Source organism: Giraffa tippelskirchi, chromosome 5, assembly GCF_054371585.1.
Source record: "Giraffa tippelskirchi isolate mGirTip1 chromosome 5, T2T-mGirTip1v1.2.pri, whole genome shotgun sequence".
Taxonomy (NCBI): domain Eukaryota; kingdom Metazoa; phylum Chordata; class Mammalia; order Artiodactyla; family Giraffidae; genus Giraffa; species Giraffa tippelskirchi.
This window is the reverse complement of record NC_137279.1, coordinates 116,673,060-116,698,189: the sequence shown is the minus strand read 5'-3', so window position 1 is coordinate 116,698,189 and position 25,130 is coordinate 116,673,060. Positions and strand designations below refer to the sequence as shown.

At 37.2% G+C, this 25,130-nt stretch overlaps 1 pseudogene across 1 annotated transcript; it reads right to left on the bottom strand.

Annotated features, from left to right (window-relative positions):
• Positions 1-550: 550 nt before the first annotated feature.
• LOC145505088 (alcohol dehydrogenase class-3 pseudogene) lies at positions 551-1,987 on the bottom strand (annotated as a pseudogene). The gene has a single exon (XR_014052829.1). The product of XR_014052829.1 is annotated as an alcohol dehydrogenase class-3 pseudogene (transcript).
• Between the last annotated feature and the right edge of the window lie 23,143 nt (positions 1,988-25,130).

Genomic DNA, 25,130 nt, shown 5'->3' with positions numbered 1-25,130 from the left:
CAAGAAACAAATGGAGAAGAATCAAGTCAACAAAATTAGAAATGAAAATGGAGAGATCACAACAGACTACACAGAAATACAAAGGATCATAAGAGACTACTACCAACAGCTATATGCCAATAAAATGGACAACTTGGAAGAAATGGACAAAGTCTTAGAAAAGTATAATTTTCCAAAACTGAACCAGGAAGAAATAGAAGATCTTAATCACAGATCCATCACAAGCACAGAAATCGAAACTGTACTCAGAAATCTTCCAGCAAACAAAAGCCCAGGACCAGATGGCTTCACAGCTGAATTCTACCAAAAATTTAGAGAAGAGCTAACACCTATCTTGCTTAAACTCTTCCAGGAAATTGCAGAAGAAGGTAAACTTCCAGACTCATTCTATGAGGCCACCATCACCCTAATTCCAAAACCAGAGAAAGATGCCACAAAAAAAGAAAACTACAGGCCAGTATCACTGATGAACATAGATGCAAAAATCCTTAATAAAATTCTAGCAAACAGAATCCAACAACATATTAAAAAGATCATATATCTTTTTGCCTTTTCTTTTTTTTTTTTTTTTTTGACAGCTCCCACACATATACGGGCATTCCTTTTATTATGCTAAAAATATTCCTTAATGAGCTAGCAATTATTTATGTGAAGAAGAGACCAGAAAACAGATTTATGACAGTATTAGCCTTATTCTTGATTAGACATGTAGGAATTTACACACAAAACATTATTGCTTAGAGTAGGTTAATGAAGATCTAAGAAGCTGTGAACTTGACAGAGCTCCATTCTGCTTATGTGGCTGCTCCAATCAGACCACAAGACTTAGTTACAAGGATGGAAAAATTTTCCTCTTTTGAACTTAAAGCTTTACAACAGTTCGGATGCTCTTTCCTGCATGCATCAGATCAAAGGCTTCATTAATTTGGTCAAAAGGCAGACTGTGAGTCACAAACTCATCAACTTTTATCTTTTTGGACATATATTCAGACACCAACTTTGGGACACTTTCTACACTCTTCCATCCTCCAAAGGCAGTGCCTTTCCACGTGCGGCCCGTGACTAGCTGGAACGGACGAGTGGCAATTTCTTCACCAGAGGCAGCTACTCCCACTACCACACTGATGCCCCAGCCTTTGTGGCAGGCCTCCAGCGCTGCTCTCATGACTTTCACATTACCAATACACTCAAAGGAATAGTCGACTCCCCCATCAGTCATCTCAGTGAGCACTTCCTGGATCGGTTTACTGAAGTCCTGGGGGTTAATACACTCAGAGGCCCCAAACTCCTTGGCTCTTGCGAATTTATCCTTATTGATGTCCACACCAATGATCCGGGTTGCACCAGCCACCTTACAGCCCATGATAACTGCCAATCCAACTCCTCCCAGGCCAAAGACAGCACAAGTAGAGCCAGGCTCCACCTTGGCAGCGTTCAAAGCAGCACCATAACCAGTTGAAATGCCACAACCCAGAAGGCAAACTTTATCCAAAGGTGCTAAAGGATCAATTTTAGCAACAGAAATGTCAGCCACAACTGTGTATTCAGAAAACGTGCTGGTTCCCATGTAATGTAAAATTGTCTTTCCTTTACAAGTAAATCTGCTAGTGCCATCTGGCATTAATCCTTTTCCTTGAGTGACTCTTATCTTCTGGCAAAGGTTTGTTTTAGGATTCAGACAAAATTTGCATTCTCCACACTGGGGGATGTAAAGTGGGATGACAGTATCACCTGCCTTCAGCTTAGTAACTCCTTCACCAACACTCTCCACAATTCCAGCACCTTCATGTCCCAAGATCACTGGATAATTCCCTTCAGGATCAGCCCCACTCAGTGTATAGGCGTCAGTGTGGCAAACTGCAGTGGCAATAATCTTAATTCGAACTTCATGAGCCTTTGGGGGTGCAACCTCTACCTCCTCTATAGAAAGAGGCTTCCCAGCCTCCCAGGCAACTGCAGCCTTGCACCTGATAACCCCAATGTTCATCGCAGCACTGTTTACAATAGCCAGGACATGGAAGCAACCTAGATGTCCATCAGCAGATGAATGGATAAGGAAGCTGGTTCGCCATTTCCTCAGACTGTAGTCAGCATGAGCTCTTTTTGCCTTTTCATATTGTTCATGGGGTTCTCAAGGCAAGAATACTGAAGTGGTTTGTCATTCCCTTCTCCAGTGGACCACATTCTGTTAGACCTTTCCACCATGATGTGATAGATGGCATTAAATAATTGAATCTGAAGAAAAACTTTCAAAAAGTAGGGTGGATAAACAATTAGAATGTGTAAAATTGGAGTTAAAGGGATCAATGATTTAATGGAGACAGGACTATGACCTGAGACTATAATAGAAGCTTTTCTTGGTGTTGTTGTTTTAAGGGACCAAAGGAAGAAAGAAGAGTTAAGGATTATTTCCATGTTTCTCTCAAAGATAGCTGAATGAGTGGTGTGTACATTTGCTGAGGCTAGGACCTTGAAAGAAACTACTGCTTTGGACAGAAAGTAAAGTGGCAGACAGAAGTTATTGCCATCAGTTCTGGAAAAACAGTGAATTTGAGGTGTCCTTGGACCAAATATACCTTTAAAACACAGAACTATTCAGGATCCAAAATTCAATAGGAAGGCCAAGGATTAGCGATATGGAAGAATCATATATAGTTAGAAATTATTGCAAATGATGAGTGTAAAGCACTCAACAAAAGTATAGAGAGTTAGAATGAAATGGAAATCAGAATTTGAGAGAAATCTAGTAAGAATAAAAAGCAGAGTTTAGTAGGTGACCTGAAATGAAATGGAGAGAACATAGGAAGCAAATAAGCAAGTGTGCTTTCCTAGAAAGGGAATATAGAGTTTAAAGATGAGGAATTCACAAAGTATTGACTGCTAGTAAGAGATAAAGTAAATTACAAATTCTCCCTTGAATGGTTAATGGCAAGAAGTTATTGGTGTCTGTGTAGAGTAAAATTTCAGAGATTTTTGTGGGTAGAGGTCAGATTGTTGTAGGACTGAGAGTGACTGGAAATGTAGTAAAAACAGTGATATGTAAAATATATTTAAGAAAGTCAGGTGTGACTTGAAGAGGGAGGGAGAGAGAAGAGAAGTGAAGGGGAAATAACAGGTTTATGGGATAATTTTTATTTCTGATTGTAATTGCATAATTACTAAAATTTTTGAGTCATATGAAAAACAAGTATAAGAAGTATTGATAAATCACTTTCTCTATATGAAAAATATAAAAATATTTTAATATCAATATGTATATGTATAGAACTATTTCACTCTTGTATAATAAGCCTTTATGTAAAATTGTAATGATTTACTTACTCAAAGTTTTGTTTTGAGAGACAGATATTTCTGTCATTTTTAAGTTGGAATTATGTCACTGGTTGTTCACTTCATTTGAGAGGAGAAATAGCCCAATGTAAAATTTTATACTGTTTCATTGACTATGGCCAGTGGTTTGGCTGGATGGTCAGGGACTTGGAAGGGACATGATAGCAAAATTGTTTAGAAGGAAATTTGGGAAAGAGAAATGTTAATATACTTCTATGAATGAGTAAGAAATTGGACATAATTGTGTCCCATGTGAGTGTTCACCAAAGGGTGACTTCAAGATGACAGTTATAATAAAGTGGATAGGATGATCAGTCAGCCTCTTTCCCTACCCATCCCTGTCATCACTCAATGAACTCATGAACAAAGTGCCAAGGTGGCAGGGATGGAGATTTTGCATGGGCTCAACAACATGGACTTCCACTCACCAAGTTCAACCTGAGTATAGCATTGTTGAGTGCCAATCTGCCAGTAGCAGAGATCAATACTGAATCTTCAATATGGCGTCATTCTTTAGATTGATCAACCAGCTACCTGATGGCAGATTTATTACACTGAATCACTTCTACTTTGGAGGGGGCAGGGTTTTGTTCTTCTGGAATTGACATTTACTCTGTATACAGATTTACCTTCCATGCACACAGTGCCTCTGCCCAAACTACCATCTGTGGACTCACAGAATATATCCATTAACATGGTATTCCATAGGAAGTCATTTCTGACCAAAACAACTCCTTTCATATCAAATGAAGTATGGCAAAGGTCTCAGGCTCATGGAATTTACTGGTCTTACCATATTCCTCACCTTCCTAAAGTAGCTGGCTTGATAGAATTGCCTCTTGAAGACACAGTGACCTGGGTTCCCACCTAGCACCAGTTAGGTGGAAATACCTTCCAGAGCTGGGACAAAGTTCTCTAGAAGTAGCATTCAAAGAATGCTACTTTGGATTAGCATTCAATATATGGTCTGTTTCTTCTATACACATTATTCATAGGTCCAAGAATCAAGGGGAAGAAATTAAAGTAGAAACATTCACTATTACTCCTATTGACCCACTAGAAAAATTTTTGCTTCCTGAACCTATGACTTTACACTTTGCTGGTCTAGAGGTCTTAGTTCCAGAGGAGTAATGCTTCTACCAGAGGACAATAATGATTCTACTGAATTGGAAGTTAAGAGTGCAACCTGACCACTCTGGTATCAAATGCCTCTGAATCAACAGTGAAAAAAAAAATGAGTTATGGTGCTGGCTAGGGTGATTGATCCAGATAAGGGACAATTGTATTATTATTCCACAATGGAGGTAAGAAAGAGTATGTTTAGAATTCAGGAGATCCCTTAAAGTGTCTCAGTATTATCATGCTCTGTGATTAAGGTCAATAGAAAACTACAACAGTCCAATCCAGGCAAGACTTCTAAATGTTCCAGATCCTTCAGAAACGGAGGTTTGTATCACCCCACCAGGTAAAGGACATTGACCAGCTGAGATGCATGTTGAAGGCAAAGGAAATACAGAATAGGTAGGTAATGCCAGAAGGTAATTATGAATACCAGCTGTGATCATGTGACCAGTTAAGAACTAATGACTGTAGTTGTCATGAATATTTCTGGCTTATGTTGTTATGAATATGTTTGCATATCTGTATGTGTGTAATATATTTTTCTTCCCTCTCTTATTCCTTTATCAAGTAATATAAGATGTATTGACTTTATTCCATCTTCCTGGAGAAGGATATGGCAACCCACTCCAGTATTCTTGTCTGGAGAATCCTATGGACAGAGGAGCCTGGTGGGCCACAGTCCATGGGATCACAAAGAGTCAGACACGACTGAAGTGACTGAGCACACACGACTTTATACCATGGTGTTTAGGTGTTAATTTTACATCATAGTCTTTAAGATACAGATGAATTAGAAGAATAAACATCACTCAAGGGCTTTACCTCTTCTTCTGTGGACGTGTGTTAACAGTTGTATACTAGCTAGTTGTATCATGTTAGGTGGAATTATGGCTTTGTTACTGTCATCATTTTGAGACTAAATATGATTTAAGTCGACGTATATGGATACCAGTTGACAAGGTGTAGATTTGTGATAGTTAATTTTCTGTGTCAGTTTGACTGGGCCAAGGCTGCCCACACAGTTGGTCAAACAATCTGTGTGGGCTTATAAGAGTGTTTCTGGATGGGATTAATATTTAAATTGGTAGATTGTGAATCAGATTGTCACTGCCAATGTGGGTCAGGAAACTCCTCTGGCCTTTGAGTTGGATTTTTTTTTTTCTTTTTTTGCCTTTAGACTTGACTTGAAACATCAGTTCTTCCTGAGCCCTGAGCTTGCTGGCCTTTGGACTGATACTACAGCATCAGCTTTTCTCTTCTTAGGCCTTCTGACTCAGACTGCAGTTACACTATCAGCTATCCTGGTTCTCCAGCTTGTCAGTTGTGGATTTGGGGATTTTTCAGCCTTCATAATCAAATAAGCCAATTCATTATACCTGCCTATCTACTTACCTATCTATCTACTCCATACACACACAAACACACTCGCTTTTGGTTCTGTTTCTCTGAAGAATCTTGACTAATATAAGCATCTGCTTAGAACTTCACTTTTCTAAATTTTATGTCATTTTCTCCAATAATTGTCACCATACCTGGTTTATACATGAAAAAAAAAATGTAGACGGTTGGATAGATTTAAGATTGAACTTTTTACAGAGTATGATGCCAGGGCATGGGGACAAAGGAGATTATGGGAGAAAATAATTAAAGATGAATCAAAGCACAGATAAGATAATAAAAGTTATACCACATCTGAATAACTGTATTCAGTGATAGATAATGCTCTCCTTGATTCTCTTTCACCTCATTTAATATCTAGATACATCCTTTTTTTTTTTTTAAGAAACATGCATTTACATTCAACATATTTTAACTGTATCTCATGTCCACAATATATTGGAAAAGGGCACGTCATCTTGCTCAAAACTTCAAATACAATGAAACAATTTGTCTTCTTTTTACTTGTATTCCAGACCATTCAAAAATACCTTTGTCTTCTTAAAGTGAAGTGAAGTTGCTCAGTCATGTCCTACTCTTTGCGACCCCAAGGACTGTAACCTATCAGGCTCCTCCATCCTTGGGATTTTCCAGGCAAGAATACTGGAATGGGTTGTCATTTCCTTCTCCAGGAGATCTTCCAAATCCAGGGATTGAACTCGGGTCTCCCGAACTGTAGGCAGACGCTTTACCATCTGAGCCACCAGGGAAGTCTTTTGTCTTCTTGGTAAAGGTATACATTTACTCTATCTTTACTTTTGAAAAAGTGAAAGTGTTACTCGCTTAGTCATGTCTGACTCTTTGTGACCCCATGGACTGTAGCCTGCCAGATATTGGAGTGGGTAGCCATTCTTTTTTCCCAGGGATATTCCTAACCCAGGAATTGAACCTGGGTCTCCTGCATTGCAGACAGACTCTTTACCCTCTGAGCCACTTTAATGAACCACTTTCCCAGGTTCCATACCTATTAATAGCTTACAATACAGTTTTTAAATATCTGAGCATTATTTAATATATGTTACCTGAATAGTATTGAATTCATCTGCTCTGATTTCAGTTGCAATCTCAGTCTACTCAGTTTGGAACTAAAGTTCCTTGCATAATGTACATCTCAAAATATTTCTAAAAACAACTTCAAAATATCTCTTACATATGCCAAAAATATTCAATTGATCTGAAAGCAAGTAATTCCACAGTCTTGAGGTTACTCACTCTGGTGATTGTACCAAAAAGTAATGCTCTAATTTGACAAAGCCAGAACCATCACCAAGACTAGCTGAAGGTGAGTTAGAACTCCACCCTTATCTCATAGCTTAGCTTAGCTACCTATTTTTTTTTAACACTGAAAACAGAACAATACCTATACTAAATAAGTGCTTGCATTCCTAACACACTACTGAGTCCATTTGTAAATCCTGATTTTTCCTGAATGTATACCTTTACCAAAATAAGATGAGAGAAGATAGGTTAATGTGGTTCACTCATACTCTAATTTAGAACTTACCAGTTATTTGCATCCTTAATTTTTCTGCTATGTCTAACAGTAATAGGCTCATTTTTTATGGCATTTATTTTTAGGGTTATACTGACCTTCTCTGAAATCTGATTTCTTCAGTTACTCTGTGCTCCCCTTTCTGACAAGTATTTATCTACTTTGTAAACACATGAATCTATACCACAGAGGGAAGGAATTATGTTACTGCTACTGGTGATCATTGTTTACCTGTAGGTACTCTGAAAGAATGGCAATTCTTACTCTTTATATTTAATCACAACTCTTGCTTTGCATGAATCATAATCAATAAAATTAGAAGAAAACAAGGGTGAACTTATTACTTATTTAATATCAATGTGACTTCCAGGAGAAAAGAGCATTCTAAAGGTCAAGCCAAAGGAGTGAAAGATCCATACATCTGTTTACATAAAGTAGATAAAATATGTGTAGGAAAAGATTACCTAAAACTCAAAGGCAATGTGTTGTGAGTAAACATCTGTAAAGCCACAGAGTAGGTAATGGTGAAGATTTTTTATGCTCAATTATTTTACATACTAACTTTTTCATGATAGACACTTAAGAAACCATTTTTATCACTAGTATGCAGATATTTACAAATAAAAGTAGTGATTTTACAGAAAGGCAGATTTCAACGGTGTGGCATCATTTGTGCATGTGTGTTGTATATGTATATTTCTGGTTAATTTTCATTGTCTAGAAGGAAATACACAGTACTTCTGAAAGTTCAAACTGAAGTTATGTTTTGAAGGGTAATTGAGTATAATGTGTCAGTTTTCAATAAATTATTCTAAGAAATGGTTGATATATGTATAAATATAGGCATTACACAGCAAGATTTGTAAAAATTGAAAACAATAAAATTTCTATTATAAAGTAATTGATTGAATAAATTGTGATATAATTATGGAAAAGACTTTGAAAGAGCTTTTTGAAGAACAGTTAAAATTACAAAATTATGAAATGTTTAAAAGCAAGTTGCTGAATAGAGTTAAAACCCATTCACCAGTTCAAAAAAAGAAAGCTGAAAGTTTAAACATCAGTATGTTAACAAAAGGTACATTTGGGACTAGGATTTCAAAATGCTTATAGGCTTTGTGTGTGTGTTTGTAAAAAAAATAAAGATAGATGTGTATAATAATTGTCAAGGGAGTGTAATCTCGTTTCTGTCTCGTCACAGCAAAGATTTAAAGCCCTCAGCGCATCACAGCTCTAGGACAATCCATATTACAGTTCTCAGACAGGTCAGTTTTATTTAGAAAATACAGGAAAATACATCCTTGTGGTGTGAGGGCATGCTGACCCAAAAGATGTGAAGAGAAGAGAAAAGAAGAGAGAGAGAAAGAGAGAATGACCCCGCGTGGGAGAGAGACGGCCCCCCATCCCTCACCTCTGGCCCTTTGGCTCCTCTTTTTATATATATATATATATATTTTTTTTTTCCTCCCCCTGGGCCTGCCCTATGTAAATTGGGCTAGCCAGGAGTGCCGTTTGTTCTACCTGAGGTCCTCACTCCATTTCTCAGACCTTCCTTTGTTCTATTTTCCTGGGTTTTCCCCTTCCTTGTCTTTTAGCCACCGCCATTCTGGACTCCTGTTTCCTATTCTAACTACCTAACATAATCTTCGGAGAAGGCAATGGCACCCCACTCCAGTACTCTTGCCTGGAAAATCCCATGGACGGAGGAGCCTGGTAGGCTACAGTCCATGGGGTCGCTAAGAGTTGGACACGACTGAGCGACTTCACTTTCACTTTTCCCATTCATGCACTGGAGAAGGAAATGGCAGCCCACTCCAGTATTCTTGCCTGGAGGATCCCATGGACAGAGGAGCCTGGGTGACTGCAGTCCATAGGGTAGCAAAGAATCAGACATAACTGAAGCAACTTGGCTCGAAACAGCATGGGTGTTTTGCTAGAAAATTCAGGTCAACATTTTAGCCTGTGTTTTATAAACGCCAGAGTAGCCACAGAGCAACCGCGCATGCACACACACACACGCACACACACACATATATATATACAGGAATACAAAACTTTGAAAAATTCAGAGATTTCAAGATTTTTATCTCTGTTCTTGTGAATCTGTAGAGATGTTAGAAATTATGTGCAGACATTTTCACATTTCCTATGATTCTTGAAAGGAAAGGTCATGTAAAATTCCAAACTTTCATATCTTTCTTTCAGAGTTTCTTTTGTCACTCTGATTGCATCAATATGCTCAACAACTGGCCAATATTCTCCATAGTTGAGGAGTTATTTTTCAAGAATAGTAAAGACTTCCTATTGCAGTACTTTCAGCAGCTGTGAATGTCCTGAGGAGAGCATGAACTGGAAATAATTTTTGAGACTGGCATAAAGGAAGGAAGGAAAAAAAAAATCATGGAGAAGTTTTTGCCTCAGGTATTCATCATCTGGCTCAAAGCATGAAAAGTGAAAAGAAAATGAAAGTCACTCAGTCCTGTCCAACTCCATGGATTATACAGTCCATGGAATTCCCCAGGCCAGAATACTGGAGGGGGTAACCTTTCCGTTCTCCAGGGGATCTTCCCAACAGAGGGATGGAACCCAGGTTTTCCAACCCAGGTCTCCCACATTGTGGGCAGATTCTTTACCAGCCGAGCCACAAGGGAAGCCCAAGAATACTGGAGTGGGTATCCTATCCCTTCTCCAGGGCATCTTCTCGACCCAGGAATCCGACCAGGGTCTCTTGCATTGCAGGCAGATTCTTTACCAACTGAGCTATCAAGTCAGCCCAGTTCTCCCTCTATGCTCAGGAGGTCAGGACTGTGGAGAGAATACTCCCTCCCCCACATCTCCAATATCACTTTAATCTTATTTGATATTCTGGAAATTCATTAAATAAAGCTGCATATTATTCAAGCTTAAAGCAGTGTTCTATCTCTCTTAAAAAATTTTACTGCTCATTTATTCTTACCCTTTCCTTTGAAGACAGGAAAGAATAAAACTCTGTCTTATTTTGATTATGCTGTGTTAAAATATGGAGCTGACGTAATGAAATGACCTGAGGAAATTAGTAGTCACTTCTTACTTACTGATCTTTAGAAGCTATGGTGTTTGGAAAAAAGTGTCTTCCTGAATAGTCACTTAAGTTTGTTTATGTTCCCTCTGTACAAGGTCAATCTTATATGTAGGAACAAAAGACTGTTGCCTGTGGTATAAAATAAGAAAGACCATGAAAAAAAAGTGCTCTTCCAATATCACTGGTTTGTAGATCTTCAGAAAAATTTATATACTATGTATTACTTGGGATTAATATGGATGATTAGTGAAATGCAAATGTGAGGCCAAGAATTATTAGCTCATTCACCTTTTATAAATTATAAGTGTATAAATCCAAGTAAGCTAGCCAGGGAACAGGTAAAACCTAAATAAATGTAATTCCAAGGAGGTAAGATTTAAAATATATATACTCTATTTGTGAAAGTGGGAAAGTAAAATATTCCTAACACTCTACTGTTGCTTATATGCTTCAGTGTTTCTTCTCTTCTGATTTATCCTTCTACTTTCTTTTATTCTCATCTTTTTTCAACTCCACTCTTAGCTGCCTCATTCTTTAAGAATTCCCTGTAATCCTCAATATTTTACCCTTAAAGGATTCCTCCAAAGGCTGTAAAATCTTGGCACTGTTTTGAGGATACCATTTTCTTTCAAACTAAGTGGAAGCTATTTCATTCTCCTATATGATAAGCATCCTCTGCCCACACGCCCCGCCCACCCCCGCCTCCCAATACGGAATGCTTAATGATCACTTGAGGTATCTATCTAAAATTCAGATTCCAGAGTCCTCTTCAGAGAGTCTGATTTAGAAGATTGAGAATAAGGTCAGGGATTGAGTTTAGCAAACATCCCAGGTGAATCTGATTCAAGGAGTCAGGGTACACTGAGGAAAGCTGCCACACCTGGCCTGGAGGAGGAGCCTGTAGGGGCGGAGGCAGAGGCCGGGGCTTCTGCAGAAACAGAAAATGGAAGACGAGCATGGGTAACCTCGACTCTCCTGACCTGGCATCTCTGTCCAGGCTGCCTTCAAATCTCAGAGGATGATAAGCATAAGAAAACATTCCTGAAGGTAAGTTTCAGAGCTGGGCAGATTTTCTGCCTAGACCTTGGGCCTCGCCTGTGGCCGCTTACCTCTTTTTTGTTAGGAAATGTGTATTAGATTTCAGTAATTGTGGCAGCTGTTGGAGTAGATTGGAGAGAAGGTAGTATCATTTTGGCCTTCAAAGGGTATAATTCATAGAAAATAAATGGTCATTATAAAGGTAATAACAATAAAATATAAAGTTATGGGGGATAAAATGTAGGAAACATAAAATAAAACAAAAAAAACTTATAATAATCAAGAAAGAATATCTTTAGGGCATGATATTTAACTCCCATTTACTAAAGAAACTTGCTGGCTACCAGTGGGCACTTTGGTACTAGCAGAGATGAAGGAATGCCCTTGAAAGGAAGTTATACTCTATTTGAAAACTTATTTACTGTGGTTAATGTGTACTCTGAGAAAGGGCAAGTACAAGAGCTCAGGCTAGAGACTACAACAAGCTAGATCAATTGTGTACACCCTTGTTTATAGTGTTTATGGGTTAATAACTTCATTTTAAGGGGAATAGGGACTGAGTGAACCATATAATGGGGAGTGTTCTGTTGCTCAGTCATTTCTGACTCTTTTGTGATACCATGGACTGTAGCCCACCAGGCTCCCCTGTTCATGTAATTTCCCAGGCAAGAATACTGGAGTGGATTGTCATTTCCTGCTCTAGGGGATCTTCCCAACTCAGAAATAGAACCGGCCTCTCTTGTATCTCCTGCATTGGAAGGCAGATTCTTTACAGCTAGCACCACCTGGGAAGCCCCTATAGAGGCGGGGAATGTTGATAATTTGCATTTTGGAAGTCTACCTTGATTACCTTGTGGAGAATAGTTTGGAAGTGAGCTCGCTTAATGACAGAAAATTTCTATTTTAATGATAGAAAAAAAAATATGGTGAAATTGAGTAAAAACCAATTGTTGCCCAGGTGTAACTAACTTAACTGGGTGAAGATAATGGTAGTAAGAATGGCAAAAATCGGATAAATTTCAAAAGTATTTATGACATTGCGTTAAAACTACCTTGTGATTTATTGGGCTTCCCTGGTGGCTCTGACAGTAAAGAATCTGCCTGCAATGCAGGAGACCAGGATTCAATCCATGGGCTGGGAAGATCCCCTGGAGAAGGGAATGGCTACCCACTACATTATTCTTGCCTGGAGAATTCCAAGGACAGTGAAGCCTGGCAATCTATAGTCCATGGGGTCACAAAGAGTCAGAAATGACTGAGTGACTAACACACATGCATTTATAATACTTAGGTAACTAGCTCTTAAATGAGGGCGATGGATATTCCTATTGAGTGAAAGATAAAACTTCAGTGATTGTCTGCTATGAAAAAAGCTAATTCTGCTTTTACCAACCTGTGAACAAATTATTTGCCATTAATGAGTTTATCCAGGAATTGCATTCACGCTATTTTGGTCTGTGACCCAATATTTATAATAGCCAATATAGATTAGATTCATAGATCAAGTGTTCTCTGTAAAGCTATCATCAGAGAGGTCAACCTTTGAGCCATAGTCCCTTAATTAATAAGTTTCATAAGCTACTCATAATCCTGTCCTAAAATCCTCACATATAATACAGCAAAAAATATTTAAATGTGTAATTGAGTGCAGTGTTTGCAGAACAAAGTTGTAAAAGATAAATAACAGCACTCGTTTGAATAAATTGCACACATACTCAGAGCACATTAAATCTAAATGTTTTGGTCCTGAAGCAGCTTCTTTATTTACTTCAAAATAATTTTTTCTGAAGACTTACTCTTGGAAATAAAGAACATAGACTACATGGAATGGGTTGCGTAGTGACATTTTAGCTTTTGTCTTCCTTTTAACTATAAACTTGAAGCATTTTAAAGTAGTATTTTTATTACCTGGCTATGAACCCTAGTTAAAGCAATATCAGTCATACCTTAATCTTTTGAAGAAATCTATAGCATATCTCCTCTAACCCTATGCTCACCAGCCAACCTTTCCAATAGTTATGAGAATTAAATCAAGTTGGTTTTTCTATCAGTACTGTTGAGAGACTCTCAGTGTTATTGAAATTTTCTTGATAATTGCTTCTACTTTTATCATGAATCTTCTGGGAAAGATGATTTCAGCTTTCAGTATCCTGGCTAACAGGGCTGTAATTATGGGAATTTGTTTCCCTACTCTCTGTTAAGAAAATATTGAGGTGGTCTATTTCAGCATCTAAATCCTCCCAATGACTTAAGCAAGCACTTAAGTGAGTTGCTCATGCAATAAAAGGTATATCTTGAAATACTTTTCAGTGTAACTATTTCAAATGACGTTGTCCTGGTGGACATTCGAATAACAGAAGTAGCTTTTAAAGAGCTAAAAATCAAGGAAGTGAGCATTAAATATTGACAGTTTGTTTCTATCGTTTCTCACTTTCTCATCTAATCTATGATGGTGCCTAAGTGCTCTTGTTAAGAAACCCCAAGACAAGACTAAATATCACCACATGAAGCCTTGGGCTCTGAATCTTTGTTCTATGAAGCTACAGATGTATCTTACCTTTAGGAAGTAACCTTTAGGAAGGGCTGTAAGTTGAAATTAGGATAACATGATTCAGAAGGTGAATCCTACAAAAAGTGAATCCAGACTCTTCTACTGCTATTTAAAAATCATTTGGCTCTATTTGTTGAGAAATTATGCTTGAAAAAATAGTTGAGCTCTTTAAAATGTTGAAATCATCCAATTAAATTACAGTTTCTGATTCTCTATAGCTGTGATTCAGTTCAGTTCAGTTGCTCAGTCGTGTCCATATTTATGGACGGTGTCCATATTATGGATCAGTATTTATTTGTCATATTTAAAGATTTGCATATACATATATATGGACATAAATATCTGTCTTAATAGGAAATGAGTGGTTCAGCAAATAGGCATTTTGCTGTATTTCCTGTGACTCAGATAAATATCCATAGAGAGAAAACTTTTCCTCTCTCTCAATAATTTTTCAGAGTTTCTCCACATAGACCTCTGATTTTTTATCTTTCATATATTCACATGTTGAGTTTGAATAAAATTATGACTTGAAATTGTGCAACAAAGGCCAGAGGACTATAGGCATGGGAATGAAATGATCAATAAAAGCCTTGTATTTTGGAGCTATTTTGTGATGGCTCACTCTATTTGAGGAAGAAAGAGACGCCATGGGTAATGGGTTGGATTTGCTCTGCTGTGCCTTTGAGGGTTGAATTGAGCTGTGCAATATTTTCCATCATACTCTAAGAATATAGAAACTATATACAAATTTTGACAAAGATATCTTAAGAGGGAAACAGTAATAGTTAACCTAAAGTCAAATGTCAAAAAGACCATCAACAGTGTTCATACATGATACAAAGCAGTAGTTCTCAATGCATTTTGAAAATCATCTGAGAAGTTATAAAACATAAGCCTGGTCTCCATTCATAGAGATTCTGATTCAGGTGACCTATGGTGCAGCCTGGTACTCTGTGGCTTGTTTCTTTTGTTTGATTGTTTAAAGCTCCCTAGGCAATTCTAACTTGGAGACAAGGCTAAGAATCCTACTAGAGGATTGCTGGAGGCAGTGATAGTCCTCCCAGGAAATAATCTAATGGCCCAGCATATGTAGCTATTTAAAGGAGAAAAATAAAGGAGTGCTTAAGCAATAGGACAGGGCAGTGAACTCAAAAGGAGCACATATGTGTCAATGGGAAGAAACTGCCTGGAGGCATGAAGAATGTTTTCTATTATTGGGTGTAAAAAGTGCTGAAGTTGAGTATGGACATTAGATCATCTCTTGACAGTTGATGATGTTACTTTAGTGCAGGGAATAAGATGCAAATACCATTTCACTGTTCTTCATTTTAAAGCTATTAGTGGTCCTAATGTCTGGTTGCTAATAATTAAATTTTATTTTCAAGCTTTAAATTATGTGTATATATGATGTTGTTTAGTCACTAAATCATGTCCCATTCTGTTGGGACTCCATGGACTGTAGCCTGTCTGGAACCTCTGTCATGGGATTTCCCAGGCAAGAATACTAGAGTGGGTTGCCAATTCCTTCTCCAGGGTATCTTCCTAACCTGGAGTTTGAACCTGTGCCCCCTGTGTTGGCAGATGGACTCTTGACTACTAAGCCACCAGGGAAGCCCATATTATATATACTTATTGTATAAACTTACATAAACTGTTCATATAGTTTAACATGTTAACATACTTGCATGATTTCTGTATGTCAAAATGTGAGTATTGGCATCTCTTATAGAATCCACTCCTCATTGCCTTTATAGATATATCATTCATTGACAACTTACTATGTGCCATGTTCTGTGCTGCATTGTTAAGATACATTCTCTTACTTAATTCTAATAATCTCTGAATTAAAAATGTATATCTCCCACTTTGCATGTGAAAACCCAGGGCTCAAAAAATTAGGTCTGTTGCTTGGGAGATTAAAATCCTTGTATTTAACACAATCTCTCTGACTACAAAATCTACGCTGTTAAATGCAAATAATTTTTATTTATTTTGACTTATTTTATTATTGTTTAAATTCTTAATTTTAATAATTTAACTGTTTTAGTGTTCTTTATTTTTATATACTTTTAAGCTATTAGTACACTTAGTCTCTTTGTGCTAATATTTAAGTTTTATTTTCAGACTTTGGGTTTACCATTTATACCCATATCTTTATTTTTTACACCTTTTATATACTTTATATTGAATATTGACTGCATCATATGTATCAACTTTTGTTAAATTCAATTATGAACTTTCTGCACATTGTTTTTGTTTTCTAATACTAATTCTTAGATTTAATCAATTTTTCAGAGTTCTTTATAACTGTATAACAGAGTTTTTTTTATCTCTTTTTATTCTTTTCTTTAGTCACATTTTAATTGTTTTCTGATGACAAGTAAAAACTTTTCTGAAAGCATCATAAGATGGAAAGCTTGGTATTTTAGGAGACTCTATTCTTTATTCATCCACTTACTGAGTGCCTGGTAAAGAAAATATTAGTGAACAAAGCAGAAAAGACAATCCCCCTCCTGGTGAAGAAAAATGTTACAGTATGTTAGAAAGTTGCAAATTTACATATTCTATAGAAACAATAGAGAGTTATTTGAAAATTTTTAAATAGGATAGCAGCATAGGTCTCTTGAAAAGAAGAAATTTGGGTGAGGATGTATGTAAGTGATATTAAGAATATATATTTTAGATGAGGTGTCAGAGGGAGGTATGCTGGGGAGCTGAGAAATATGATGTCAAAGAGGTAATGGAGAACCAGATCCATAGCCTGCTTTGTATGCCTGTCTTATAGGCCAATGTAAAAATGTTGACTTTAACTCTAAATGAATTGTGTGTGGAAAATAAGGATGTAGAATTTTAAAATGCCTTCATATTGAAAAAATGGTGTGTCTAGCTGCTGAGCAGAAATAGGGAGATCATTTGTGAAACTACATATTTCAAATGGTTGAAATCTAGTTATATTTAAGGAAGGATCAAAAGAATTTCCTGATGGATTGTATCAGGTGTATGATAAGAAAAATATAAGTATGCCATTAAGTTTTTATTCATTTTTATCCTTCTGCCCAAGCTGATATTCATTATTTCTGTTTTACAGACTGTTTCCAATGAATTACTAGAATTATTTTTGAATGTATTAAGTCACCTCTTGTTTGGTATATGTATTTTAAATGGCCCTCTATTATAAATAGAGAGTTTGAACTTTAGCATAATCAGAGCTAGTTTATTTCTTTAACTTATTTCATTTAATTCTTTAGCAGTACATTCAATACACATAGTCTTCTTATATTCAGTTGAGATATAATAGTCAAATATTCATCTAATACTTCTTGCCAGGCCTGTGGAATTCTTAATGATATGGTTTCTTGTTGTTGTTCAGTTGCTACGTTGTGTCTGACTCTTTGCAACTCCAAAGACTGCAGCATGCCAGGCTTCTCTGTCTTCTGCTCTCTCCTGGGGTTGGGTTTTCTCAGATTCATGTCTATTGAGTTGGTGATACTATCGAACCATCTCATCCTCTGCTGCCCCTTTTAATTTGGCTTTCAATCTTTCCTAGCATCAAAGTCTTTTCCAATGAGTCATCTCTTTGCATCAGGTGGCCAAAGTTTTGGGGCTTCAGCATCAGTCCTTCCAATGAATATTCAGGGTTGATTTCCTTTAGAATTGACAGGTATGCTCTCCTTGCCATCCAAGGGACTCTCAGGGTCTTCTCCAACACCACAATACTAAAGCATCAATTCTTCAGCACTCAGCCTTCTTTATGGTCCAACACTCACATTTGTACATGACGACTGGAAAAACCATAGCTTTGACTATATAGACATTTGTCGGCAAAGTAATGTCTTTGCTTTTTAATTCACTCTCTAGATTTGTCATAGCTTTCCTTCCAAGGAGCAAGCATCTTTTAATTTCATGGCTTCAGTCACCATCCACAGTGATTTTGGAGCCCAAGAAAAGAAAATTTGTTACTATTTCCACTTTTCCCCAGTCTATTTGCCATGAAGCGATGGGACCAGATGCCATGATCTTAGTTGTTTTGAGTGTGAGTTTCATGTCAATTTTTTCATATTACTCTTTCACCCTCATCAAGAAACTCTTTAGTTCCTCTTCACTTTCTGACATTAGGATGGTATCATCTGCATTTCTGTGGTTATTGATATTTCTCCTGAAAATCTTGATTCCAGCTTGTGATTCATTCAGCCCACCACTTCTCATGATATACTCAGCATATGTGTTGAATGAGCAAGGTGACAATATACAGCCTTGACATACTCTTTTCCTAATTTTGAGCCTGTCAGTTGTTCCGTGTCTGATTCTGACTCTTGTATGTTGGCCTGCATGTGGGTTTCTCAGGAAACAGATAAGGTGTTTTGGTATTCTCATCTCTTTAAGAATTTTTGACAGTCTCTTGTGATCCACACAGTCAAAGGCTTTAGCATAGTCAATGAAGTAGAAATAGATGTTTCTCTGGAATTCTTTTGCTTTCTCCATGATCCAACGAGTGTTGGTAGTTTGATCTCTGGTTCCTCTGTCTATTCAAAACCTAGCTTATTTATCTGGAAGTTCTCGGTTCATGCACTGCTGAAGCCTAGCTTGAGGATTTTGCACATAACCTTCTAGCTTGTGAAATGAGCTCAATTGTACAGTAGTTTGAACATTCTTGGCATTGCTATTCTTTGGGATTGGAATGAAAACTGACCTTTTCCAGTCCTGTGGCCATTGCTGAGTTTTCCAAATTGGCTGACATACTGCATGCAGCACTTTAACAGCACCATATTTTAGGAATTTAAATAGCTCAGCTGGAATTGTCACCTCCACTAGCTTTGTTTGTAGTAATCTTTCCAAAGGCCCACTTGACTTCACACTCTCAAGATGTCTGGTTCTAGGTGTGTGACCACACCATCGTGGTTATCCAGGTCATTAAGACCTTTTATGTACAGTTCTCTGTATTCTTGCCACCTCTTCTCAATATCTTCTGCTTCTGTTAGGTCCTTATCATTTCTATTTTGAATTGTGCCCATCTTTGCATGAAATGTTAACTTGATAGCCCCAGTTTCCTTGAATAGATCTCTAGACTTTCCCATTCTATTGCTTTCCTCTGTTCACTTAAGGCTTTCTTATCTCTCCTTGCTATTTTCTGAAACTCTGCATTCAGTTGAACATATCCCTTTATCCTTTGCCTTTCTCTTCTCTTCTTTTCTCAGCTATTTGTAAAGTCTCCTCAGACAACTACTTTGCCTTCTTGCACATTTTTTGCTTTGAGATGGTTTTCAGTACTGTCTCCTGTACAGCGTTATGAACTTACATCCATATTTCTTCAGGCATTCTGTCTGCCAGATCTAATCCCTTGAATCTATTTGTTACTTCCCCTGCATAATTATAAGGGGTTATACCTGAAAGGCCTAGTGATTTTCCATAATTTCTTCAATTTAAGTATGAATTTTGCTAAAAGGAGTTTTGATCTGAGCCATAATTATCTTCAGGTCTTGATTTTGCTGACTGTTTAGAGCCTCCATATAATAGAAGTTTCTATATAATCTTTGGCTGCTAAGAAAATAATCAGTTTGATTTTGGTGTTGATCATCTGATGATGTCCATATGTAGAGTTATCTGTTGGTTTGTTGGAAAAGGATTTTTGCTATGACCAGCGTGTTCTCTTGACAAAATTCTTGTTAGCCTATGCTCTGCTTTGTTTTGTATTCCAAGGCCAAAATTGCCTGTTACTCCAAGTGTCTCTTGAATTCTTACTTTTGCATTTCAATGCCCTATGATGAAAAGGACATCTTTTGGTGTTCTAGAAGATGTTGTATGTACTCCCAGCACCAGTCAGTTTCACCTTCTTCAGCATCAGTGGTTTGTCCATAGACTTGGATTACAGAGATTTTGAATGGTTTGCCTTGGAAATAAACTGAGATCATTCCGTCATTTTTGAGATTGTGCCCAAGTACTGCATTTTGGACTCTTTTGTTGACTATGAGGACTACTCCATTTCTTCTAAGGGATTCTTGTCCACAGTAGTAGATATAATGGTCATCTGAATTAAATTCACCCATTCACTTCCATCTTAGTTTACTGATGTTGATGTTTACTCTTGCCACCTGCTGCTTGACCATGTCCTTGGACCTAACATTCCAGCTCTGTATGCAATATTGTTCTTTACAGCATCAGATTTTACTTTCAGCACCAGACACATCCACAACTGAGCATCGTTTCTGCTTTGGCCCAGCTGCTTTACTCTTTATGGAGCTATTTGTAATTGTCCTCTGCTCTTCCCAGTAGCATACTGGACACCTTCTGACCAGAGAGGCTCATCTTCTGGTGTCATAATTTTTTGCCTTTTTGTACTGTTCATGGGGCTTTCCAAGCAAAAATACTGGAGTAGGTTGCCATTTCCTCCTCCAATTGATTACATTTTGTCAGAATTTTTCACTTTACCTGTTGTGGTGGCCCTGCATGGCATGGCTCATAGTTTCATTGTGTTACACAAGCCCATTCATTCACCATGGCAAGGGTGGAAGTTTCTTAACATCTTATAGTGTCTAATTTATTGACTATGCCAGGGCCTTTGACTGTGTGGATCACAATAAACTGTGGAAAATTCTGAAAGAGATGGGAATAGCAGACCATCTGACCTGTCTCTTGAGAAACCTGTATGCAGGTCAGGAAGCAACAGTTAGAACTGGACATGGAACAACAGACTGGTTCCAAATAGGAAAGGAGTATGTCAAGGCTGTGTATTTCCACCATGCTTATGTAACTTCTCTGCAGAGTACATCATGAGAAACGATGGGCTGGAGGAAGCACAAGCTGGAATCAAGATTGCCAGGAGAAATATCAATAACCTCAGATATGCAGATGACACCACCCTTATGGCAGAAAGTGAAGAAGAACTAAAGAACCTCTTGATGCAAGTGAAAGAAGAGAGTGAAAAAGTTGGCTTAAAGCTCAACATTCAGAAAACTAAGATCATGGCATCTGGTCCCATCACTTCATCGCAAATAGGTGGGGAAACATTGGAAACAGTGGCTGACTTTATTTTTATGAGCTCCAAAATCACCGCAGATGGTGATTGCAGCCATGAAATTAAAAGACACTTACTCCTTGGAAGGAAAGTTATGACCAACCTAGACAGAATATTAAAAAGCAGAGACATTACTTTCTCAACAAAGGTCTGTCTAGTTAAGGCTATGGTTTTTCCAGTGGTCATGTACGGATGTGAGAGTTGGACTATAAAGAAAGCTGAGCACAGAAGAATTGATGCTTTTGAACTGTAGTGTTGAAGAAGACTCTTGAGAGTCCCTTGGACTGCAAGGAGATCCAACCAGTCCATCCTAAAGGAGATCAGTCCTGGGTGTTCATTGGTAGGACCGATGTTGAAGCTGAAACTCCAATACGCTGGCCATCCTATGCGAAGAGCTGACTCATTTGAAAAGACCCTTATGCTGGGAAGGATTGAGGGCAGGAGGAGAAGGGGATGACAGAGGATGAGATGGTTGGATGGCATCACCGACTCGATGGACATGGGTTTGGGTGGACTCTGGGATTTGGTGATGGATAGGGAGGCCTGCCGTGCTGCGGTTCATGGGGTCACAAAGAGTTGGACACAACTGAGCGACTGAACTGAATTGAAAGAGAAGGAGCACATTCTAAAAGTGATGTAGCTGGCAATATCATAAATATGATAAAAACATAAACATAGAGACTCAAGAAAGCCAAACTTCAAACAGTAGATAAATTTTAAGAAAAACACAGCAAGACACATTATAATGAAACTGCCCAAAATCTGTGAGAAAGATATTAAAAGCATCCAAAGACAGAACCACAATGAAACATTGATGAAAGTGACAACACATTTATCAGTGGAAGCTAGGCAAGCAAAAGGAGAGGATAACAGTCTCTTTAAACTGTTGGGAAAAAAAAAAGTCAACATGAAGTTTTATACTGGGAAAAAAATCATTAAAAATGAAGGCAAAATAATGACTTTTTCAGACTTTCAAAGTTGGAACAATATATCATGAGCATACCCATAGTTTAAGATGGTTAAAAAAAAAAACCTTCAGGAACATGCAAAATGATACTTGATAGGTGTATGAATCTATTCTTAGAGTCAGAAATGATGACTTTACTGGTAAATTATGAAATTTTCTCAAAATTTAAATATCTGTAAACTATAATGAACTAGTTAAGTGCAGACAATAACAACATATTGTGTGAAGTGTATGATACAACCAGTAATTTGGGTGGGGAGATGTGTAAGTATACCAGTATAAAGTTACTGAACTATAGGTTAAGTGTTATAATATCCTTTTAATGTAAATTGTAAAATAAAGATGTATAAATCATAATGTAATCTCTAAAATAACAAAACAAAAAGAGCCACAAAGCCAGAGATTGAAATTATACAATTTATTCAGTTATTCTCCCCCAAAAGGAAACAGTGAAAGGAAAAATAAAGAAGAGCTAGGATAATCAGAAAATAAAACGTAAGATAATAGATTTATACCTAATCATATTTCTAATTACATTAAATATAAGTCATCTCAGTTCAAGTAAAAGACAGAGATTGTTTCAATAAATATACTTTTGCAAAGTGTGAAATACAGTAAATTTTGTTCTCTGCCTCCAACCATACAAATTTTTTTAACTCAAAATGAAACATTGAAGTTAATGTAAAATCTAAAATTCTAAAACTTTTGAAGAGACACAGAAGCATCCTTTTTGATCTTAGGTTGGATTAAGCAAATAATAAATTGAAAAATTAGACTTCATCAAAATTAAAACCTCCTGTTCTTCAATAGATACTGTTAGAGGAATGAAAGATAAACCAAAGATTTAAAAAGCACTAATCATTTGTCTGATAAAAGACTTGTATCCTCAGTACCTAAAGATATTTTATAAAAGAGGATATATGTTCAGTGACAAAGAAGCACATAAAAAAGGCTCAGTAGAACTAGTCATTAAGAAAATACAAATTAAAACCACAATGAGATGTGGTAACACACCTACTTGAATAGCTACAATTGAAAAGATTGACTACAATAATTGTTGGAGAGGAGAGACTCAAACACTTCTGTTGAGTATGTGAAATATAATTATGCTAAATGATGGGATCCAGACAAAATAGTACTGAATGTATGATTCTATTTGTGTAAAATTCTAGGAAATGCATACTGTGATACAGTGATAGGAAGATCAGTGGTTTCCTGGGGATGTAGCAGGAGAGATGGAGACATGAGGGAGGAAATGATTACCTAGGGCATAAAAAAAGAGGGGGGGGAGTGATGTTCATGTTCAGCATCTTTATATTGTAGTGATAGTTTCATGGGTATATACATATGCCATAACATCAAACACTTTGAATGCATGTGGTTTCTTAAATATTAGTTACACCATAACAATACTGGTTTAATTTTTTTTAATATGAAGTGATTCACCTGATTTTACTTATTTCTCCATGTAAAGATAGTATTCTGCCTCCTCTGTCAGTGAGGCAAGATGGCCTATATTTAAATATATGTATATTTCAGGTACTTTTCTGATTTTTATTAAGGAAATGTTTCCAGTTGGATTCTTGGATGTAATTCCCCACTCTCAGCCATAACGTCATAAATGCTTATATTTCTCCTGATTGTAGTTATGTATTTAATCTTTTTCTTTTTAATTGAAGCAGTGCTAAAGCATGCTTATTGATTCAGTTATTCTCAGATCATATTTGTATACCATCAAACATCAAGTTTAAATAGTCTCATGATATCTAATTGATCCTGTTTAATTTTGAGTAGATTAGTATGTCCTAAAACACCCAAATGTGGTGAGACTAAACACTAAGTGACTTTCTCAGTGGCTCAACAGTAAAGAATCCACCTGCAATGCAGGAGACACAGGAGACATGGGTTTGATCCCTGGGTCAGGAAGATGCCCTGGAGTAGGGCATGGCAACCCATTCCAGTATTCTTGCCTGGAGAACTCATGGACGGAGGAGCCTGGCAGGCTACAGACAATAGGATTGCAAAGAATTGCACATGACTAAAGCAACTGAGCATGACATATTAAGTATTAAAAAGTGAAAGGATTTTAGCATGTAAACCACCTATACTCTGAAGAAAAACAAGTGAAAGAGTTAAGGATCCTAAATGTCTTTGTGATAAAGCTCCACAAATTATTAGGTTTTCCTGTGAGTTACTTATGCTCATTTTTATCTGAAAGCCTAGTCCTGTGACTTTTTTTTTTTAATACCTTTTTTTTGGTAAGGTTTAAAGTATAATCATGCAATCTAAAGCAGCATGTGCTACATCTACCTAAGGAACTCATTTACTGAGCCCTGCCATTTGAACAGCAGGGAGCTAAGTTCCCTGAAATGTCTCTAAGTATCACAGGCTCACTGAGTCAAGAATAAATAAAACTCAGCTTCTATGAAAACAAACACCTGCCAGATAAACCTACTAATGGGTGGTTAACCATTGACAGTCCTGCCCCATCTCCATGATACTAGTGCTTTTTCACACTTAAATCTCAACTGTAGCAAGCAGCAGTAGGATATTGAGCTTAAAAGAAAAAGATTTCCCTCGGTCATCTCATATTATTGTGTGAGAAGAGAGGATAAGGTAATCCAGTCAGAATATCAATGGAGAGAATGATGAAAAGTGGAAGGAGGAAACCAACTTCAGATAAAACTACAATTCTTTTCAAATATAGACAGGGGAGCCAATGCTGGCATTTTACCTCAATACTTGAATGCTATTCAAAGTGACAAGTTAGTTTCACTTAATTGAACCATGCCATTTTATTCTAGTTTTTTTTTTTTTGGTACACAACAGAATAAAATGCAAAGTAGGAATTCTTCGCACATAAAAGAGGTCTCATTCTTTAGATAGAGTGTTGTGTGGGAAATGAGGTTTTTCCACTAGGTAACAACACAGGTAATTGAACCCACAGTTGAGTCTAAGACTGCAGTTGCTCTAGCATCCCAGCCAACAACCACATGGATCAGAAGAATAGCAATAAACCAATGGCATCTTATTAAGAGAGATCATCATTTTGATCCTTAACTTTTTCTTGTTCAGTCGCTAAGTCATGTCTGAGTCTTTGCAACCCCATGAACTGCAGCA